The sequence below is a fragment of the Triticum dicoccoides genome, chromosome 3A (genome assembly GCF_002162155.2).
Source record: "Triticum dicoccoides isolate Atlit2015 ecotype Zavitan chromosome 3A, WEW_v2.0, whole genome shotgun sequence".
Classification (NCBI taxonomy): Eukaryota; Viridiplantae; Streptophyta; class Magnoliopsida; order Poales; family Poaceae; genus Triticum; species Triticum dicoccoides.
In genome coordinates, this window is record NC_041384.1 from 20,662,492 (window position 1) to 20,673,517 (window position 11,026).

General features: G+C 48.9%; 1 pseudogene; it reads left to right on the forward strand.

The window, feature by feature from the left end:
• Nucleotides 1–846: 846 nt before the first annotated feature.
• Nucleotides 847–9,963, forward strand: LOC119266763 (annotated as a pseudogene).
• The last annotated feature ends 1,063 nt before the right edge of the window (nucleotides 9,964–11,026 follow it).

Sequence of the window (11,026 nt, forward strand, 5' to 3'; positions counted from 1 at the left end):
GCGCTCTGCCACTCCAAGAGGAGACCGCGTGGGATGAGTTCGAGGTCGACGGATCTGGAGGTGAAGGACTCAGACCCGCTGCCCGCCATGCCGAAGACGGCCAGAGACCGCCGGAGGTGAGATTGGGTGGTGGAGGGGAGTGGAGGCGAGTGAAGTGAAGTGACTAGGATTTGGTCCACGAGTGGACAGGAAGGAATGTATGTGCGGTCAGGTGGGCTAGCGTGAGCTTGGTCCGACGTGGCGGACACGCCCGAGCGTCTCCATGTTTGAGTTGGATACGAGGGATCCCGATCAGTCCAGGAGGCCCGTCTGAGATGGCTGTCTGGGTCACATTTTCGTGACCGGTCACTGACCCGGCGGACCGTCCGGTCAAAAGATAGCCTTAATTAGTGATTTTCGGTGTTGTGCAATTGCGTGTACCTAGGGATCTGTTTTGTTTCAGTTTCAGGAAGCAAATTCTTGTACGAAGAAACCAGAAGCCCAAACAAATAGCTATTTCGGCATCTACACAAGGAAGCGAAATGGAGAAACCTTTTTGTCCACGTCGTAGAGAGAGCAAGGGGCATCTCCCACAGATCCTTTCACTGTCACTGATGAACTAAATAAAAATTCAGATCCTTTCATCATCACTAATAAAAGTCTGATGGCGAAAAAGTTGGGCGAAAACCAGAAGGCCCTGTTTGTTCCGGCTTCAGTTGACTTGAAATCACCTGTAAATTCACTTCATTGACAAAGCTGATTTGCATAATCATCTTTGCCGCTGAAGTGCACCTGGACATGCTTCGGACAAAAGTGGGCAGGGGCCGGTCTTGTCACGGCCGCGGGAACAGGAAACCCAGGCAGGACACTTGGAGCGAGGCCGCACTGCCCACCGCTGCTGCGCCCGCCCCCTGCCCTACCTACGTTCTTCCCCAATCCCCTTCTGGTGCCGTGCGGGAGAGAGAGAGAGGCGGCGATGGCGAGGCACTTCCTGCTCAACACTGGGGCCAAGATCCCCTCGGTGGGGCTCGGCACCTGGCAGGCCGACCCCGGCGTCGTCGGCGCCGCCGTCTACGCCGCCGTCAAGGTCCGCGCAAACCCCTCCTAATCCCCACTCGCTTCGCCGTCCAGATGGATGGCATGTTTTTCCCCCCTTCGTACGACCCTGTTTACTGCCTGGTTCACACCAGATCTTTCTTCCTCGATGCAGGCGGGGTACCGGCACATCGATTGCGCCAGAGTCTACGGCAACGAAAAGGAGGTAGGAGTAACTACCAGCTGGCTGCCGCCTATAAAACTTGTTCCTTTCGTCAGCCCTGTTTTTCTCCTTAATGCGTGCACGATCTGCTACCCTTGCAAATGCAACTAGGAAAGCAGAGTGAGGACAACTACTGCAATTTGCAAACGTCATCCTTTAATCATCTGAGCAACATATCGTTATACTAGGAATTTCTTCTGTCCATTGAGCAAAATATTGGCATGGGATATGGTCTCATAGTGAACCTGCGTAGGAATTAAAATAAAGGGTTAATTTATTCAGGACTGTTTTTTAAGCTCGGTTGGTCAGATTGACATGGCATCCACAGGCCTGACAAGCAGCGTTTGGCCCCTCTTACATTAAGACATGTGCTGCTTGCAGTATCGTCTCGATTCATGTTACAGAACAGTTGTAGCAATGGCCGTGGTTCGAGTGGCGATTGGTACGCCAGTGCGCTGTGATGATGGTGACATGGAATTGTTTAGAGCTTGCACTAAGATTACGGTTGCCAATTGTAAGATAATAAGTTTTGGGAACCAGCACAACCCTCTAGGGGTGGCTTATCTCATTATATATAATGGTTGTGTTACAATACGTACAATATACGTACATAGGTACAGAAGCTATACATAGTCTAACACCCTCGCTCAATCTTAGCCACTTTCTAAAGAACTGAGAAGGGTAAGATTGCGCCTACAAGCCTCAAACTGTGGCAGTGGTAAAGGCTTAGTGAAGATGTCTGCAAGTTGATCCTTAGATGAGATAAACTTGATCTGGAGTTGCTTCTGTGATACACGTTCCCGTACAAAGTGATAGTCAACTTCAATGTGTTTCGTTCGGGCATGAAATACTGGATTTGCAGAAAGGTATGTAGCACCGATGTTATCACACCAAAGAATAGGAGGCTGTGGTTGAGACAAACCCAACTCCTGAAGCAAAGACTGCACCCAAATAATCTCTGCAGTAGCATTAGCCACAGCCTTGTACTCAGCTTCAGTACTGCTACGTGACACAGTAGCCTGTTTCCGAGCACTCCAGGCGATCAAATTAGAGCCAAAGAATACTGCATAACCCCCCGTGGATCGCCTGTCATTTGGGCTACCAGCCCAATCTGCATCAGAGAAGGCCGAAAGGACCCGAGAGGAAGTCGGCCGAATATGCATACCAAATGTCAGGGTGAACTGAACATAACGAAGAATGCGTTTAACAGCAGCCCAATGAGTATCTCTGGGAGCCTGAAGATACTGACAAACCCTGTTAACAACATAAGAGATATCTGGTCTCGTGATCGTCAAGTACTGAAGTCCACCAACAATGCTCCTGTACTCTGTGGCATCCGCAGGAGACAAAAGCTCACCATCAACAGCTGTTATCTTGTCGGTAGACGACATGGGTGTGGTGGTCGGTTTGCACTTCAGCATGCCGGCTCTTTGTAACAACTCCAAGGAGTACTTCTTCTGCGTAAGGACAAGACCAGTAGCACGAGAAGTGACCTCAACTCCAAGAAAGTAGTGAAGCTTCCCAAGATCTTTGATCGCAAAATCAGCACCAAGAGAGCAGACAAGAGCATCAACAGCATACTGAGAAGAGCTAACAAGGATAATATCATCGACATAGACCAAAAGATACATAGTGACTTCTGGCTTCTGTAGAAGAAATAATGAAGTGTCAGCAGTGGACGGCACAAACCCATGAGCACGAAGGGCAGAGGCAAGGCGGGCATGCCAGGCACGAGGAGCTTGCTTCAAACCATATAGTGCTTTGGAAAGACGACAGATATAGTCAGGACGATCAGGATCAGAGAAACTAGGCGGCTGTTTCATATAAACCTCTTCCTCCAAAAAACCATGTAGAAAAGCATTCTGCACATCAAGTTGACGAAGTGACCAACCACGAGAAACAGCAATGGAGAGAAGAAGCCGAATAGTGGTAGGCTTGACGACAGGACTGAAGGTGTCCTCATAGTCAAGACCATGACGCTGCCGAAAGCCGCGAGCAACAAGTCGCGCTTTGTAACGCTCAATAGATCCATCCGAATGCTTCTTCACTTTGAATACCCATTTTGAGTCAATAACATTTACCCGTGGTGGTGGAGGAACGAGAGTCCATGTCTTGTTACGAAGAAGAGCATGAAACTCCTGCTCCATAGCCTCTCGCCAATGTGGAATGCGCAGGGCAGCCTGATATGAGCGAGGCTCAGAAGATGGATCCGCAACAGCAGCAGCCAACCAAGCAGCCAACCAAGCAACCGTACCATCCGTACGTTCCTTAGGTTTGAAAATGCCACTGCGACTGCGTGTATGTGGTCGAGACACAGGAACCACCAAGGTCGACGGAGCAGCCTGCAACGGGCTGGAGGACGGCGACGTTGACGAGTCAGCCGGTGACGAGGAGCCAGTCACGGTAGCCTCGGACTCGGTCGGCGAAGAAGGCCGGCCCACCGGCGAAACCGGCAGAGCAGACGAAGCAGTTGGCGACTCCGGCATCACAGACCGGGCCGATGGCGAGCTCGGCATAGTGGGCCATGGCGCGGCCGGTGTCGCGGGCCGATCCGCTGATGAAGGCGACGTGAGGACCCGAGCCGCGGGCGAAGACGGCGTGACGGGCCGAGCCGCGGGCGACTCGGCGGCCGCTGGCGAAAAAGGCCGAGCCGCTGGAGACTCGGCGATCGCTGGCGTAGCGGACCGAGCAGTGGAGATGCTCGGCGCGACGGGCTCGTCGGGTGACCATGCATGGGCACACGAATCGATGCCATGCAACATAGGGCGATCGACGTGCCCACCAGAAGACGACGATGACGATGGTGAATCCTCCAACAGCTCCAAACGAGCTCCACGTCCGGTTCCTGCACCATGGTTAGGTAACAGCAAAGGAGAGTATGCAACATCATCAAATTGGTCAGAAGCAACAGAGGATGAATGCAGGGATGGTGGTTCGACAATGGACACAGGAAGGTTGGCAAAGGGAAAAACATGCTCATCAAACACGACGTCCCGAGATATATAGACACGATTAGTGGGAACATGAAGACATTTGTAACCTTTATGAAGAGAGCTATAGCCAAGAAAAACACACTTCTTAGAACGAAACTCAAGCTTGCGCTTGTTATATGGACGAAGATGCGGCCAGCAAGCACACCCAAATACCTTGAGAAAGGTATAATCAGGTTGTTCATTGAGGAGAACCTCAATGGGAGTCTTCATGTTTAAAACACGAGTAGGAGTACGGTTGATGAGAAAGCATGCAGTGGTGAAAGCATCACTCCAAAACCGAAATGGAACAGATGCATGGGCCAAAAGAGTAAGACCAGCTTCAACAATATGACGATGCTTACGTTCGACTGAACCATTCTGCTGATGTGTATGTGGACATGCTAAACGATGAGCTATCCCAAGCGACTGAAAGAAGGAGTTGAGGTTGCGATACTCGCCCCCCCAGTCCGACTGGACATGAACAATTTTGTGCTTGAGAAGACGTTCAACATGTTTTTGAAACTGAACAAAAATATCAAACACATCAGATTTGCGTTTAATAAGGTAAAGCCAGGTAAAGCGACTATAAGCATCAACGAAACTGATATAGTAATTATGACCACTGACAGAAGTCTGAGCAGGACCCCATACATCTGAAAACACAAGTTCTAAAGGATGTTTCACCTCACGACTGGACTCCGAAAAAGGAAGTTGATGACTCTTCCCCTGCTGACAAGCATCACACACTGCTACATCTTTATTACTAGACAAACTAGGAAGCTCATGACGACGCAAAATATGACGGACAATAGGTGTGGCCGGGTGACCAAGACGAGCATGCCACTGTGACGGAGAGACCCGAACTCCACTGAAAACGCGAGCGACGCCAGAATGCTCCAGACGGTAGAGGCCCTGGCACAACCGCCCACTAAGAAGAATGTCCCTCGTGCCCCGATCCTTAATAAAAAGATCAAAAGGGTGAAATTCACAAAGCACATTATTATCACGGGTGAGTTTAGGAACTGAAAGAAGATTACGGGTCACAGATGGAACTCGAAGAACATTGCGAAGCTGAAGACTCCTATTGGCATGTCTAGTGAGAAGAGATGCTTGACCAATATGAGAGATGTGCATACCTGCTCCATTGGCGGTCTGGATCTTGTCGGAGCCATGATAGGGTTCACGAGTGTGAAGCTTCCCCGTCTCGCTGGTCAGATGCTCTGTCGCCCCAGAGTCCATGTACCAGTGTGGATCGATGGAGTAGGACTGAGTGTGCCCCTGGTGCTTCTGTGGCGCGGGACGATCAGCCATGGCGACCTGACGGGCATTGTTGCGTGTATCTTTGCCGTCATTGCCAAGACCAAGGAAGCTTCGCTGGAAGCGCTTATGACACTTGGGGGCCCAGTGCCCATCGCGGCCACAAAGCTGACACACACGTGGACCGCCAGCCCCCGGTAAGGTCGCAGTAGGTGGGGGGGCCGAGGCGGGCGACGGTGGCAACCCCAAGGGAAACCGGGGTGATGAAGAAGAGCGGCCACCCTTGGTGGCGACGTTGGCCGAGAGGGAGCCAGTGCCCCTGGTGCGGCGAGTCTCGACCCGTTACTCAATGAGAAGAAGCCGAGAGAAAACCTCGTGTGCCAACATGGGTGTCGAGTTGCCCCGCTCGTTGATGATCTCGACTAAGGCATCATACTCCTCATCAAGACCATTGACAATAAACGAGTTGAACTCGGAGTCGGTGAGGGGCTGTCCAATGGAGGCCAATGTGTCGGCGAGGCCCTTGACCTTGTTGTAGAACTCAGTGGCAGTGGAGTCAAGCTTCTGACACTCTCCAAGCTGACGACGGAGTGCAGAGACACGAGCCTGGGACTGCGCTGCAAAGGTGCGCTCAAGGATGGTCCAGGCCTCATGAGACGTCTTCGCGAAGACAACAAGGCCGGCAACTGCCGGCGAGAGCGACCCCTGGATGGAGGAGAGGTTCGCCTGGTCCTGCCCCGTCCAGACGCGATGGGACGGATTGTAGACCGGACCGTGCACGCTGTCTACCAGCGCGGGTGGGCAGGGAAGCGATCCGTCGACGTAGCCTAGCAGGTAGTGACTCCCCAAGAGCGGGAGAACCTGCGCACGCCAGAAGATGTAGTTGTCGGCGGAGAGCTTGATGGTGATGAGATGACCGAAGTGAAACGGCGGCGGCGAAGACGATCCCATCGAGGAGGCTGCCTGGGGTGCAAACACCATGGAGGCAGCCGGAGGCACCGAAGCCGATGCGGGAGGAGGCGGGACCGCAGCCAGGGCGGGCGCCGCAAAGCTCGCGGCCGGTGCGGACGCTGCAAGGCCCGCGGCCGGGGCGGACGCCGCCAACCCCGCCAGCGGGGCGGTGTGATCCCCTTGCGGAAGGAGCGACGGGACGACGCCTGCGGAGTCCGCAGCGGACGGCGGCGCCGCGGTGTGGACCACGAGGTCACGCCCGAGCGAGGGCGCCGGCGGCATGGAGAAGACGGAGCCGATGCCCCTTGTCCCGATCGGAGCCGGAACGGAGACGGCATCGAGCGGGAGGTTGAGCAGAGCCGCAAGAGAGGCCGGGAGGAAGCCCGCAGCAGTGGAACCGGTGGTGGCGGCGCTCGACATGGCGGCGGCGCGATCTGTGGCGCGGCGGCGGCGGTGAAGGCGGCGGCGGCTGCGGCGGCGGTGCGGGTATTAGGGTTTAGAAGCGGAAGCGATCGTAACCTAGCGTGATACCATGTAAGATAATAAGTTTTGGGAACCAGCACAACCCTCTAGGGGTGGCTTATCTCATTATATATAATGGTTGTGTTACAATACGTACAATATACGTACATAGGTACAGAAGCTATACATAGTCTAACACCAATGGCTCCAAGACCCAGTTTTGGTTGCATGGGTTTTCCTCAAGATGGTTGCTCCATTGCTCTGTTCAGGAAGGCCAATAGAAGAAGTAAAAAAAAAAAAGAAGGAAGGCCAATAGAAGAAGTATTTCTGTAAAAGATGAGGCCCAGTTTCAGAGTCGCATTTTGCAGCCAGAGCTTCAGGGGATTTGGTGCACTAAAGCTGAAAGCAAGGTTAAGTTTCACACATGGCTCATGATTCAGAACAGGTTATGGATTGGCCCCATTCTCCTACATGCATGATGTGCGACCTTCACCCAAATCCGCGGCCCATCTTTTTTTTGCACTGCTTGTTTGTGAAGGAGCTTTGGAGGAAGATTGGATTGCATTTATGCAGTGTGGCAAATGTGGAAAAAGAGAAACAAGAGGATTTTTCAGGATCAATTGGCAAATGTGAAGACTGATTTCCCTCTTGAAGGACGACATTGATGTGCTCTGGATTGCCTGGAGCGAGGGTGTTTGAAAGTTGTAATTTGCAGAGATATAGAGTTGTTGCTTTTATTTTATTTTTTCTGGAAGCTGTCTAAGCTGATGTACAGTTTTCCACCTTCTCAATGCAAAAGCAGAGCTTCTTCTTTTATCCAGATCCTGATATCCGTTATTTACTTTATCCAGATCGGTTTGGCACTGAAGAAGTTATTTGAAGAAGGCGTAGTGAAGCGGGAAGATCTGTTTATCACCTCTAAGCTATGGTAAGCCCAAATCTCTTGTGGTGTCATAGTTGTTATGTCTCTGCAGCTCAGGTCGAGTATCTAGATGCTTACTTGAAGTTTTTAATTGTTCATGTCTAACTGATCTTGGATGGCTTATGGTTTCAGGAATGATCATCATGCTCCTGAAGATGTGCCAGAGGCACTAAATGAAAGCCTGAATGATTTACAGCTTGATTACTTGGATCTTTATCTTGTGAGCATCTCCTATTTACGATTATACTCCCTCTATTCTGGCCTCTATATCATTAATATATCTTTTTGTGTGTACTGATATCTCTACTTTTGTGTATTATCGTTTTATTCTATTTTATTAGAAGGTCTCCTCAGCAGGAAAGCGTCACTTGTCTGGTCTATATCACACTTAAATGTTAAATCATATTTACTGACAAAATTATGTATCCGCGCTAATCCATCGTGTGCTATTTCTATGGTATATAATGTTGAAACTGGGCATATGGTTCTGTGTCATTTATTGAATAAATGTGCTCCTATTCCCTGAATTCTGTCTATTCATATAGCCATATTACACCCATGGATGTTTTTCCATCTTATTTGGTATGGATTAACATGGGTCTTATTGATTTCTGTGTCAAATTATTTATTATTTCAAGATCACTTATGATGTTCGTTTTTTGGCTTCTTGAATACATTGCAGAAAATCTTTTGCCTCCGTTTCAAAAAAATACATTGCAGAAAATATTATGTATTGTTCAATGAGTTTTATCTTTTTTACTGGTGCCTTCAGCTTAGCCTTAGATGGGTACATGTTGAACCTGTTTAGCATGATTTTTTTTGCAAATAATTTGATTACGATCTCTGACCGTTTTGTGTATTTTGTAGATCCATTGGCCGTTTAGAGTCAAGAAGGGAACGAACAACAACCCTGAAAACTTTGTTACACCTGACATCCCTGCTACTTGGGGGGCAATGGAGAAGTTACATGATGCTGGCAAAGCTCGCGCGATTGGTGTGAGTAACTTTTCATCAAAGAAGTTGGGTGACTTGCTTGCTGTAGCTCGTGTACCTCCAGGTGTTGATCAGGTGGAATGCCATCCTTGCTGGCAGCAAACTAAGCTCCACAACTTTTGTCAGTCAGCTGGTGTTCATCTTAGTGTAAGTCTGATTACCTCAGCTATTTCTATATTAGTGTGATTATCTTGTGCCTTATTTCTCACTCAAGAAGCTGGATTGCTTTTGCTGAATATTTTGTTCTTCTTCTTTTTTCATCTGTATATGTTTTGCAGGCTTACTCGCCACTAGGTTCACCTGGTACTACTTGGATGAATGGTAACATCCTTAAAGAACCAATAATCATCTCAATATCCGAGAAACTCAGGAAGACACCTGCACAAGTGGCTCTGCGCTGGAACATTCAGATGGGTCACAGCGTGCTACCAAAGAGCACGAATCAAGAAAGGATAAAGCAAAACCTTGATGTTCATGATTGGTCAATTCCAGATGACGTGCTTGCAAAGTTCTCAGAGATTAAGGAGGTATTTAGCATATATGCACTGAATAAATTCATATGATTTCATCTAATGTTCATTTTTGCTCGCTACAAAGGGCACAACTGTGTGTCCCTTGGGTATGGTATATCAATTGCTTTTCTGGAAGAACATTAGTAACAGTAGAGTTGATCATATACTATGATGAGCATTTCCAAAATAAAAATAAAAATGAAGAAGTGTGTGACTAGCTGCACAGCAGAAATTTCTAGACCGTTTTCAATCATTCATTCAGTGATAATCTGCATCTACTATCTTTTTATTTCGTGATCTTCAGGCTAGGCTGCTCAGAGGCAACTTCGCGTTAACCCACAGATCAATTACAAGACCCACGAGGAGCTGTGGGACGGTGAGATTTAGGAAGGCTGGTATCGCTGATCCTGAGCTGGGAGCAGCAAGCATACATATCAGGGCCTGTCAATTCGTTTATCTCAGGATCCGCTCTTCGGAGAGAGACCAAGGTTCAGTGCTCTGAGCTTCGCGATTCTGTCCTGTATCTTGATCCATGAACTATGTTGTCAGTAGCTTCATTATTTATGTTTTTTTTCTGAGACAAAGCTTTATTATTAATGTGCCCTTGGGGATATTGTGCCGTGGGCGTTGCGTTTTGGGCCTGCTGTTCTGTTTTGAGCCTGAAGAGAATCATGAATCCAGTGCGTGATTTCTTCGCGCGACGAAAGCTGGAGGTAACCAAATGTTTGGAGTGTCGCCGTGTCTGGCAGCAAACCAAGCGTTCAATTCTCCGTCTCTCCCTAGGTGTGGCGAACTGATCCTAGCTGAGATGGTTAGCTGATCCTAGCTGAGATAGTTAGCTTTCCTTATGGTCGACTACGAGACGTCTGTGTATGTGAGCGTCTTTGATTGCATTGTGTTAAAAAAAAAACTCTGTAAGTGTGCAACGCAACACGAACGGCTGAGCAAAAGATGCTACACGAAGGGCCGTCTGACCCATCCATGGTCCGTAGGCCATTGACTGCCGAAGCCGGCGCATAAGTGAGAAATGGGTTAAGAGCTTCATAGTGATGGCGGGCGGCAGCAACGGCTGAGGTTCGCTCGTAGTGATGTAATCTGCACCTTGGCGTCGCAAAGCCGTAAGGGCAGGGGCGGAGCCAGGATTTCAACATGAGGGGGCCGAAGAATCTAACGAAACCCACAAAAAAAATTTATTAGAGGATGACCCTTCCCCAACAACCTGGATCTTTATGCACACAACTATTGCATAATATTAAGCCAGAACCCTTTCTTTCATTAGGCGTAATATTTTTTCCGGAATAATTGTGCGGACGACGGAGTGCTAAACGAAATCATACGGCACTCATGATTGACGGCTGTAGCCCACAGAACAACACGGATACATGGCTGCAATTTTTTGTCGTGCAAAAATCAGCCGCAAAATATTATCCATGTAGCAGTGCTCATATTTTTAAGCGCATCTAATCAACAAATTAATCTATTGTCTTGTACACATTATATTCGATGAACAAAATTAAAACAATCCATCTAGTTCGGCAGAAATAATCAACGTTGGAGTATTAAGTAACCAGACTGGTAGATCTAAACTCATAAAAAGCACTGGCCACCAGTATTAACTATTAAGATGTGTGAGATTTACCTTTTAATCTAGTGTTCGCAAGACACAACAGGATATCAATGGAGGCAAAGTAGCCTTGGGCTTGATTTCGTTGGGGGGTGT